This window comes from Capsicum annuum, chromosome 11, assembly GCF_002878395.1.
Source record: "Capsicum annuum cultivar UCD-10X-F1 chromosome 11, UCD10Xv1.1, whole genome shotgun sequence".
NCBI lineage: Eukaryota > Viridiplantae > Streptophyta > Magnoliopsida > Solanales > Solanaceae > Capsicum > Capsicum annuum.
The window spans coordinates 140,814,670-140,824,612 of record NC_061121.1 but is presented as its reverse complement, the minus strand read 5'-3'; the positions used below and the strand labels follow the sequence as shown (position 1 = coordinate 140,824,612).

General features: G+C 34.9%; 1 long non-coding RNA gene across 1 annotated transcript; it reads left to right on the top strand.

Moving 5' to 3' along the window:
• Positions 1-564: 564 nt before the first annotated feature.
• Positions 565-9,267, top strand: LOC107847993. Its single transcript, XR_007046842.1, has 2 exons — positions 565-7,639; positions 8,235-9,267. It is a non-coding gene; the product is annotated as an uncharacterized LOC107847993 (long non-coding RNA).
• The last annotated feature ends 676 nt before the right edge of the window (positions 9,268-9,943 follow it).

Here is a 9,943-nt window from a genome sequence, read left to right as displayed (position 1 = left end):
CCTAATCCTCATTTTCCACCAAATAGTTGCACCCCCTCTATAATTTTCTGTCTCTTCCGGTGATGGGCAGCTATGACTGATGCCACCACAAGCGCTGCTATCGTCCTAACCTTGCCTCCATCTCCCCTTCCTATTTTTCCTCGTAGCTAGCCACCAACAAAACCACAACCGCTTCTAGCCACGTCCTATCATCTCGGCCGGTTTAAAACCGGCGAATACAGCCACACACCAGCAGCCGCAACCCACCGCTGCCGGTCACTATCGACCGATAATTATTCACCAGCGCCGATGACGGACAGCAGCAGCCGACGTAATAGCCAGTTGGCGCTGCCATCAAAGAAGATGTCATAGCTGCCGCCGCTGCTCCTTCTTCCTTCTCCAGCCGATGACTCTCCACCAATAAATGGTTTTCACCGCCAAGCCCAACATCGGGCTTCATCAGTGAAACCAGCCAAGCCGACGTCGCCAGCTGCTTCCACTGCTGCTATTGCCAGTAAATGCTGCCGAAAAATTCTTAAATGCATGACGGATTTACGAAATTCATCCCAGGTTTGCCTTGTTCGATTAAGTTCTTGTCTTAATACCCTCATTTTCTTCCTATTTTTTTTAAACAGATTCTTAATCAGTAACGTTTTACTTTGAATTTTGACTGCATGCTTACTTACAAGAATTTTGACTATATGCTTACTTACATGATTATTATAATATATCTCTTTTTGCTTCAAATTGATCAATTTGACATTCCTTTTGGGAAAATTTGAGTTCGCCCATATCTACATTGAAGTTCAAACATTCTGGGTGATTCGATTGTGAGTAAATCTGGCATGTTCCTTATTTATCACTGTACCGATAATTTTGACAGAATTTACTCTAATTGATTTTTTTCCTTGTTGTTTTGTTTTATTTACTTTTAAAATAAATTTTAGTATATATAGTTACAGTGAGATTTAGTTGGTAACCTTTGATTTTATTGAATCCATATATTCTTCCTCTTTAATTAATCATGTTTCCTCTAGTATCCCAATTGTATACGGTAAGCAGTGTGTGATCGTATTTATTTGCTCCTCTTCTATATATATATGTGTTGACTTTTGTGAATGTATTTTTCCTTTTTGAATTCCTCTAATTGATCACTTTTAAGATTTTCTTCTCAGCCGTTTCCCTATATAAGTAGCTCCCTTGTCATTTTTTAAAGGATATCTTTCGATCTCAAAAACCCTTGGCACGAAACAAGAGCTTTTTGCTTATCCTTACTGCTTAAAGTACTTTGGTGATTTTGGGGTGTTGACGAAGCATTCAGTTCACTTTATTATTGCAATTTCTTTGCTTAAACATCTTCTTTACTATTCCTTTGTCGTATACTGGTAAGTCTCTATCGACGTAAATTCTTTTTGATGACTCTGTGATATTATGGAACATGTGTGATTGCTGTATCTGTGTTTCGCTGTTTTTACATTTGAAATATGTTGTGGTATATTCGTCTGCCTCTTTTGTATGCTTGCTTTGCTGTCTTTTTCATGTCTAACAGGCGTAGCTAGTTGTATCTTTAGAATTTGAAGAGTTGTTGGGCATTTTGTGGAAAAAGGGACTACTTATGTCGTTACTAGTTTAGGCTTGTCTTTAATTCATTGTATTGTAACAAACTTTGTAAACCTCCAGATGCAATAATAATTATGGGGCTGTATGAGGGGCGAAGTTTATGTGATTATATGATTTATTTTCTTACACGAAACACTTAGACAAATATAACGTAGGATCAACAATGAATTTATGTGGTCACTTAGAAATCATGTTTTAGGAATGGTTAAGTAACTTGTGGGTCAAAGTCAATTTTACATCATTTGTTTAATTTGGGGTTCGACAATTTTAATAAAAAAGTTCCAGCAGTTTATTAATTTTCAGCAACATAAAAATCACTATTCAACATTGAAAAACAATAATAATAATTCTCTGCATTTATGTCACTTTTCAGCATATTATTTCCTTTTCTAGCACTTAAATTTAACTTCCAGTATCTTGAAATTAATTTCCAGCAATATTTTGTTAATTCTCACAAGTAATTTTCAACATGTTAACTATTTTCAGCAAGTGAATAAATTTCCTAGCACTTTTTACAAATTTACAATATGCTTTGCATAAAAATTAACGGGTATCACTCCCCAACAGATTGGCTTTACTTTGACATACTTTCATTTTAAATAATGTTGCTTTCGTTTTAACCACTTTTCGACATTGCTTAAAAATTGTCTGACAATTATCTTTCGTCGATAAATAATTATGTGACACCTAGATATTATGTCTATTGGTTTAACTAAAAATAAATAATTATTTATCTTAGCGTGTTAATCACCTTAATCATCTGTAATTAAACAAGAGGCCTCTTTGAGACTATTATATGCTAAATGTTGTCCTACATGTTTATGAGCTTTGAGTCTAATTAGGAAAACTAGTTTTATTTGTCTATACCTCAAATCCAAAGTAGAAAAGTCCAACTCCTCTTGGACGATAGGTTGGGATGATAGGCATATAAGAGGACGCTAGTTTTATCCTTTTCTATTTTGGAACATCTTTAGGCTTAACAACCAACCCAGGATGGGGTGGGTAGACATTCAAAAATGATGGAAGTTGACCCGAGCATGATTCGATAATGCGACATATGACATTGACTCCCGTCAATAAGCCGGACGCTGATCTGAATTAAAACAGATAATTCCTTTGTTTGATCGTGCGAATTTGTTATTCTATTTCTTTTATATGTAATTTATTTGGGGTAGTTTAGGTTTGATAATTGAATGAATTTTGCTAGATAGTTGTATCACTTCTCTCTCCTTGCTTATCTTATTTATATATTTTATTGATTTTATATCTTAGGTATTGATAGCTAAAATATTTAAATTACATGTCTTGTTTATTCATCACTTAGTTAATATTAAGCTAATAAAATTAGTGACCTATTGTTTTATCACATAGAATCTCCACGTAAAATGCGAATTCAGCCGGGAATCACATTTGTGGACCTCAAAAGGTGCCTAACACCTTCCTTTCAAAGTAATTTGAACCCTTACCCAAACTTCTGGTGACCTAGATTGAATAACAAAATAGGTTCGTAATTAGCCTAGAATGGTGCCCTAACTCACCTTAATTCGTTAGGTGGTGACTCTTCTCTCTTTAACCCTCCAAATAGAGTTGTCACGTTGAATCTCACATTTTATGAGAAAAATAGGGTGCGACACCTACCCTCTGGGCAGGTACCGCATACGCGACCCGGCGATCGCGTATGCAATGCTCGGGTCCTTTATATACCCATGTTTCGTCAATTTCGCTATTTATATGAGACTTGGAGCTTAGGGTTTTTTAATTTTGAGCAATTTCTTCCACTTTTAAGCTTGTGCAAGCTCCATAATACCTATTTCAACTACTTTATCCAAATTTTATCATGTAATCCTTGTTTAAATGCGAATTTAAAGGTAGAAATTGGGGATTTTGATCTGTAAGGTTAATTCTTCTAACCATGATTTCACTCCATTTTTATTTCGGTGAGTTTCTAATCTTGTAATTATCACTTTTCTTTCAATTTCATCTTCAAAACAACTTCAAATTCTTAATTTTAAAATGAATTCTGGGGATTTTTGTCGGCGAAGCTTGACTGTGATTTTTCCTTAATTTGAACCTCGTTTCTAACTCATTTTCGCTTGAATTTTTAGCTGCATACTCCTAAAAATTTTGGGAATACATTTAAAAAATAAAGTTGTAATTTTTATCTTCTTTTTCGAAAATCCATTTTAGGGGGTCCGTTTTGACCCCGACTCAAAAATAGACAATATGGGTATCGTTGCTTTTCTTTTGACGCATAAATTCTATATTTCTATGTTTTAGTTAAGTCTAAGTCCGTTCGTGAGTAGTAAGGATTTGGGTTGAATGCATCCGTATCAATTTTCGGCATTCGAGGTAGGTTATAGCTTAACTTTCTTCAGACTGGGCGGGGTAGTTAATGTCGAGACAAAAGCATGTTAAGGGTATGGGAATTAATCACAAAATGGCTATAATTATTGTGTCGTGCCCGTGTGGAGGCTTATATATTATTGTGTTTGGTGATTTAGAATATTATTTGCTATGTATGCTCGTGTGGGGGCCTATATGACATCGTTGGCTATGAAATACATGAAATTAACCGCGTCTTGTATCATGAAAAAGCCTAATATGGTATCGATGGCGTATTTAATTATATTCCACTCTCTTGGCATATGATTTATGTTGGCATTCATGGATGGTTGGAAAAAATTGAGTGATTTATGGGCTCACTTGGTTGGTATATTGGTTGGATATGGAAATAAAAATTCTGCTTAGTTGTGAGCGTTATATCCTTATATCATACACATTCATGAAACATTGGTACCACCGTGGGAATTTAGGAATACCAGGAACACTGGTTTTTTCTGATAGAAACGTGACATCTTTAAAATCCTCTACCGATGGATGTGTCAGAGAGGAGTTATGGATATTGATATTGGATATTAGTTGTATACCAGTTGACGAACCCCCCATGGGTCCTACGTCGGGAAGATTTAGGTCCGTAGGTGTATACGGAGGTTGTGCGACAACCTCAGGCATCATCATCATTATCTTAACTAGACTCTCTTGAATCCTAGTTAAGTGACAATGAAAATATTCCAATTATAAGCTACACTAAGATTCAACTATCTCTAGATCAAATCCATTAGATGAGGTTTAAGGACTCAAATCACACTGATTATCATATTCTAACCTTAGGTTGCTCTATTAATTCATTTAAAGTATATGGGAAAGTCCTAGGGTTGATCACTCAATTTGAAAAGCAATTAAAGCATGAAAATTATTTAGATAAGCACAAATCCATATCATAAATAACAAGTATTCAATTAATACAAAAGCGAAAGATATAATCAAAACCAAAATCTATAATTACAATATTCAAGATTAAGATCAACTAGTACACCTAAATATTCAATACAAAGCAATAGATGAAGAAAGGGTAATGAATCTCTCATTAAAAGTCCTCCAAATCTTCACTCTAGGGGTGTTAGTGTTGTTTTTTGCTCTCAAAGTTGATGAAAATTTGCCAAAGAGGATTTGAAAGGAGGTTGGACTGAGTTTTATACAATTGGAGTTAAGAAAAATATGAAAGAACTCTTCTTCCCAGAACAGTGGTCCTTCAGTTGCATAAGAGACATTTAAATCATAAGAGCATCTCTGCTTAGGCGGAGAAATAAGTGTAACAATCCTCATTGTGACTTTAATGATCTCTATGTTTTAACCATTTTCACTTTCTTGTGGTTGCTTTATATGATTTATTAGTTGTAAGAATGGTTTGCTTGGTCCGCTAAGCATTAAGGAGCGATTTATATGAGTTTATGGTTTTGAGTAGCCTTTAAGGAGATATAATTGACTCTGGTCAATTCTCTATGATATGAGAATTAGGTGGTGATTTTATCAATTCCATTATATTCGAAATTCCCCTTTTTGTTAGTAGCATAGTTAGGTCAGGTTTTGAGGCCCTTTTGTGATTTTTGAGTGTTCGATTGAAATACTAGTTTATTGGCCTAAATGTGGTTTTGGTGGTAAATTATCGATAACATCTGTTGGGAACTTTGATGATTCCATTGGGTTTGGAACATATTTTATGATCAATTTGTACTATTGGTTCATGTTTATAAGGTTTTGAATGAGTTTTGAGGGTTAAAACAAAGATTTAGAAATTGATGTTGTTGCTGCAAATGCTTAAGTGACTGATTTACTGTTTAAGCAACCTTTTACTATTTGTTTGCGTCGCTTAAGCGACTATCTTGCCGCTTAAGTGGTGTTTTGACTTTTTGACCAGACTGTGTAAGCAGACAAAGTGTTGATTAAGCAGAAATCACTGTATTTACGATCCAAATCAAACCCATTTTATATTTTTGATATTTAGGAAGCTAGGAAGCTCCATTTGAGGTGATTCTATAATTACTCGAGTCGTCGTTACACTGAAATAAAGAGTATAACCTTCACTTTGTTTTCCCATATAAAATTTTTTGAAATTTATTGTCGACCTAGTCTTAGGCAAATTTTAAGGGTGTGATAGTTCAAGGAAATCTGGTAGTAAATGGAAAACGGGTGGGGTTATTTTATTTGATTTTATGGTATAGCATTAGGAGGTTGTAGCAACTTCCGATACATAAAATAGGTTAATAGAATTCCAGTTATAGAGATTATCGTGAAAGGGTGAGTTTGTGATGTCAGATATTGAAAAGTGTGTTGTAAAATAGCCTGAACTGGAATAAGGTCCCAAGTTACTACCTCAGTACTGCTTTAGTGGTACCAGTATCACTACAGTGGAATAAGTACCACCACAACGGTGATCTCAATTGGATTGCAAGCCATTACAATGATAACTTTACTGCCAGAGTGGTATCGCTGTTGCAGTAAAAGTGCTATCACAATGGTAAAAATGTAGAATTCTATTTTTAAAACCAAAAAACTCATTTTTCATTCCTACTTTTTATAAAATGAGTAAAGGCTTAACAAGGGGTGATTTCTGCACTTTTGGTGGTTTTCATCTTTGGAGGTAAGATTTCTCTACTTTCTAAACTAGAATTACTTTCTATAATTCTTAGAAGTCGCTAGAATCATGTTCATGGTAGAAAATGGGATTTATCCCTAATTTATGGACTTAATGTAAATTGATTGGTATGTGAGTAAATTCAGTCAGTAATTATCATAGGTGTTAGAAAACACTTGATTGAGTAGAATTATTTTTCTTCATGCTAAAATATAGAGAATTCATATGGTATAAAAACTAGAAAACCCTAAGATGATGGTCTAAGGAAAGTTTATGGTTGAAATAGGTAATCATAGGTTTTTAATAGTTGGAAAAGATGAGATTGTTGAAATGAGTATAAATTTGTTGTTTATCGATCAAGAATGGATTGAAAGAGAGAGAAAAGACAAACTTGTGGCCTTAAAGTGATTTTAGAAGGAAATAAAGGTAGCTTATGATTTATTTGTAGTAAAAATACTTGCTTGACTCCGTTCTTATATGTAAATAAGTGTTTCTAATTTTCTTTGGGCACTACTTGTGATTATTAAATGCATTTGCACTTTGATTGATGTTGATAGAAAATATTATGTTTTGTGGATATGAGTTGATGATATTAATAATGATATTGAGATCATGATGATGATGATGTATATAATGATATTGATGATGATGATAAGATGATAATTGGTGATGATGTTGAGATGAGAAAGATATGATACATACATATTGCACACATACATTCACCATATGCATTTGAATGTACATATATGCTTACACGTTGTGGTGAACTTTGTTGATGAATTTGACAAAGTGTAAAAGGTGTAGTTTGAGCTTGCATTCTTGTGAAGTAAAGTGTTTTATCTGTACTTGATTATCTTTGATTATAAGTTCTGTCTTGTTTGTTGTTAGCTATAGTTGATTTTCCTATTTTCATAGTATTGATTTGAGTCGACCTATGATTCCTAGCGATACTTTGTTGATGTACTGATGCTACTTGTGCTCTTCTTTTTGTTGAGTGCGGAGCGGGTTCCAGCGTTTGAGATGAGACCTCGACTCTAGTTAACATTTGTAGTCTTTGATTCAAGTGTAAGTACCATGACCAACCAACCATTGAGTCTTCTTATATTCATGTCCCTTTTTATGGGACTTTAGTCATTATTTTTTGGCATTTTTGATAATCTATAAGATACTATTTTGGATACTCTTAGATGTTCTTGTATAGTAACTTCAGGTCCTAGGTCGTAATAAATAAGAGATTCTGCACTCCATTCTTTAGTTATGATATTTGATTAGGTTTGGATTTTGTTTTGGTTGATCATTATTGTGTTTAGTGTCTTCAAAATAAGAATTTAAGGAAAATAACTTGTGATGTATTAGATTTAGTTGGTATGGATCGGGTTGGATGTTTTTTCTGCCATATTGTAAGGGTGGGTGCCAATCATGACCACTTAGATCATGACAAAGATGGTATCAAATTACTGGGTTCATAGATCTCATCATATAATAATAGGTCTAGTATAGTCCTATGGAATGATATAGATACATCTGTACTTTTCTTTAAGAGGATACTGTGCATTAGGAAACATATTTCCTTTCTTTCTTCCTTTTATGCTATTACTAGATTACAATTGGTAGCTGGTGATCCAAATTGGTATCTAACTCATTCACTCTTGTTTTGCAGATGGTGAATACTCATACAACTAGAGTAGTAGAACACACACCAGTAACGATACTAGCAGAAGCATTAGATAACAATACTACAGTTTGGGTAAGGCAAGGAGAGGAGAAAGAAAGGCAACACCTATTAGGGGCGTAAGCCCAGGCAGTTACAGGACCCGCTAAAAAGAGGACACCATCTCCTCCCAGCAGGATACTCCAAATTTAGCTCAGAAGAGGATGTGGTAGTTAAGAAAGAAGAAATGGTGGTCCCTGAAAATGTAGTGCCTGTATATAATGGCATAATTCAAGTGCTTATATCTGCCAAATTAGTTTAGTAGGTGTTGGGATTTATGAGTAATTTGTTTGACCCCGATACTGCTCCAACTGTTCCTGTTATTTTGTCCCCAGCCTTACGACATGCAATTGATATAGTGCATAGGATGGATGAGAGCCCCTGCTACCAAAGAGTTCCCTCGGCAGGTATAGGGACTGGTGATGATTGATAATGAGCATGGACTATTCTATAAGTTCTTGAAAAAGAAACCTCTTGTGTTATAGGGATCATGGGTGTCTACATAAGATGGGTGTCGTTGATAGGTATGGTATGGAACTTTTGTCATTACAGTTGCAGGTTGAGGCAAGCAATAATGGAGGTCCTTTGTTGAGTGTAGAGATGCCTTACCTCCACTTGACTTAATTCTAGAATGTGTTTCTTGAAAAGTATGTTCCTTACATTTATCATGATCACAAGAAGGATGAGTTTCTAAAGTAAGAGCAACGCTATATGACTCTGGTGGCCTATGAGGCTATGTTTTGTGCCTTATCCCATTATGCACTTAAGTTGATTACTTTAGAAGAGGAGCGGATTAGGTAGTTTGTTAGAAGTTTGATTTCAGGGATTTAGATGGTTACTTTTGAAATGTGGGGGGTTGCACCACACTATGGGGGACCAGGTCCGACAGGTCCCTTACAGTCGGACGCATGCAATAAAGTAGTAATGGAGTAGGAAATAAAAACTTTGCAAGAAATTAAAGAACACAATGATTTAAAGTAGAGACCTCTTTACTCAAGGGAGGAAAAACGACGACTTGTCCTTCACTATAATCAAACTCATGGTTATGTACTCTATTGAAACTTAACTCTAAGTTCCACTAGTATGTAACAACTCTATTACAAACTCTCCTTGACAACTCTGTCAAGAACTCACCTCAATATTGATTAACTCTAACTAATATCAACTCAGGTAACTCTACGTAAGCATTCTAAAAACACAAGAAAAGCATTAATTTTATAAGATGAGTGATTTAGTTACAGGCCAAGACTTGATGCAAGAAAAATACTCTTTCAGCACACAAAAGATTGGAACTTGAGCAATATTTGAGATTTCGCCAATATTCTCTTTGAATAGCCAAATTGCTAAAACTATTGAATTGACGGGCATTCTTTTCTATGTATAGCTGGATAATGATTAGGGTAGAATTTCTATTAGGCCAGGTGTCCTAATTGGTACACAGCTCACCTGTGTAGTTTGTTACACTAACAGACAAAACTGCGCAGGACAATGATAATCGTATGTTTTTCATAAAGACCTAGGGACTTGGTCCCTTGTTGTCAGCTGATCATCAATAAAATAAGATATAGTAATTTTTCACCTTTTTGATAATGACAAGCCAACCACAGATTTTTGAGCATGAAAGTTCATTCACCTCATCCAATCAGAGTGATCACCAC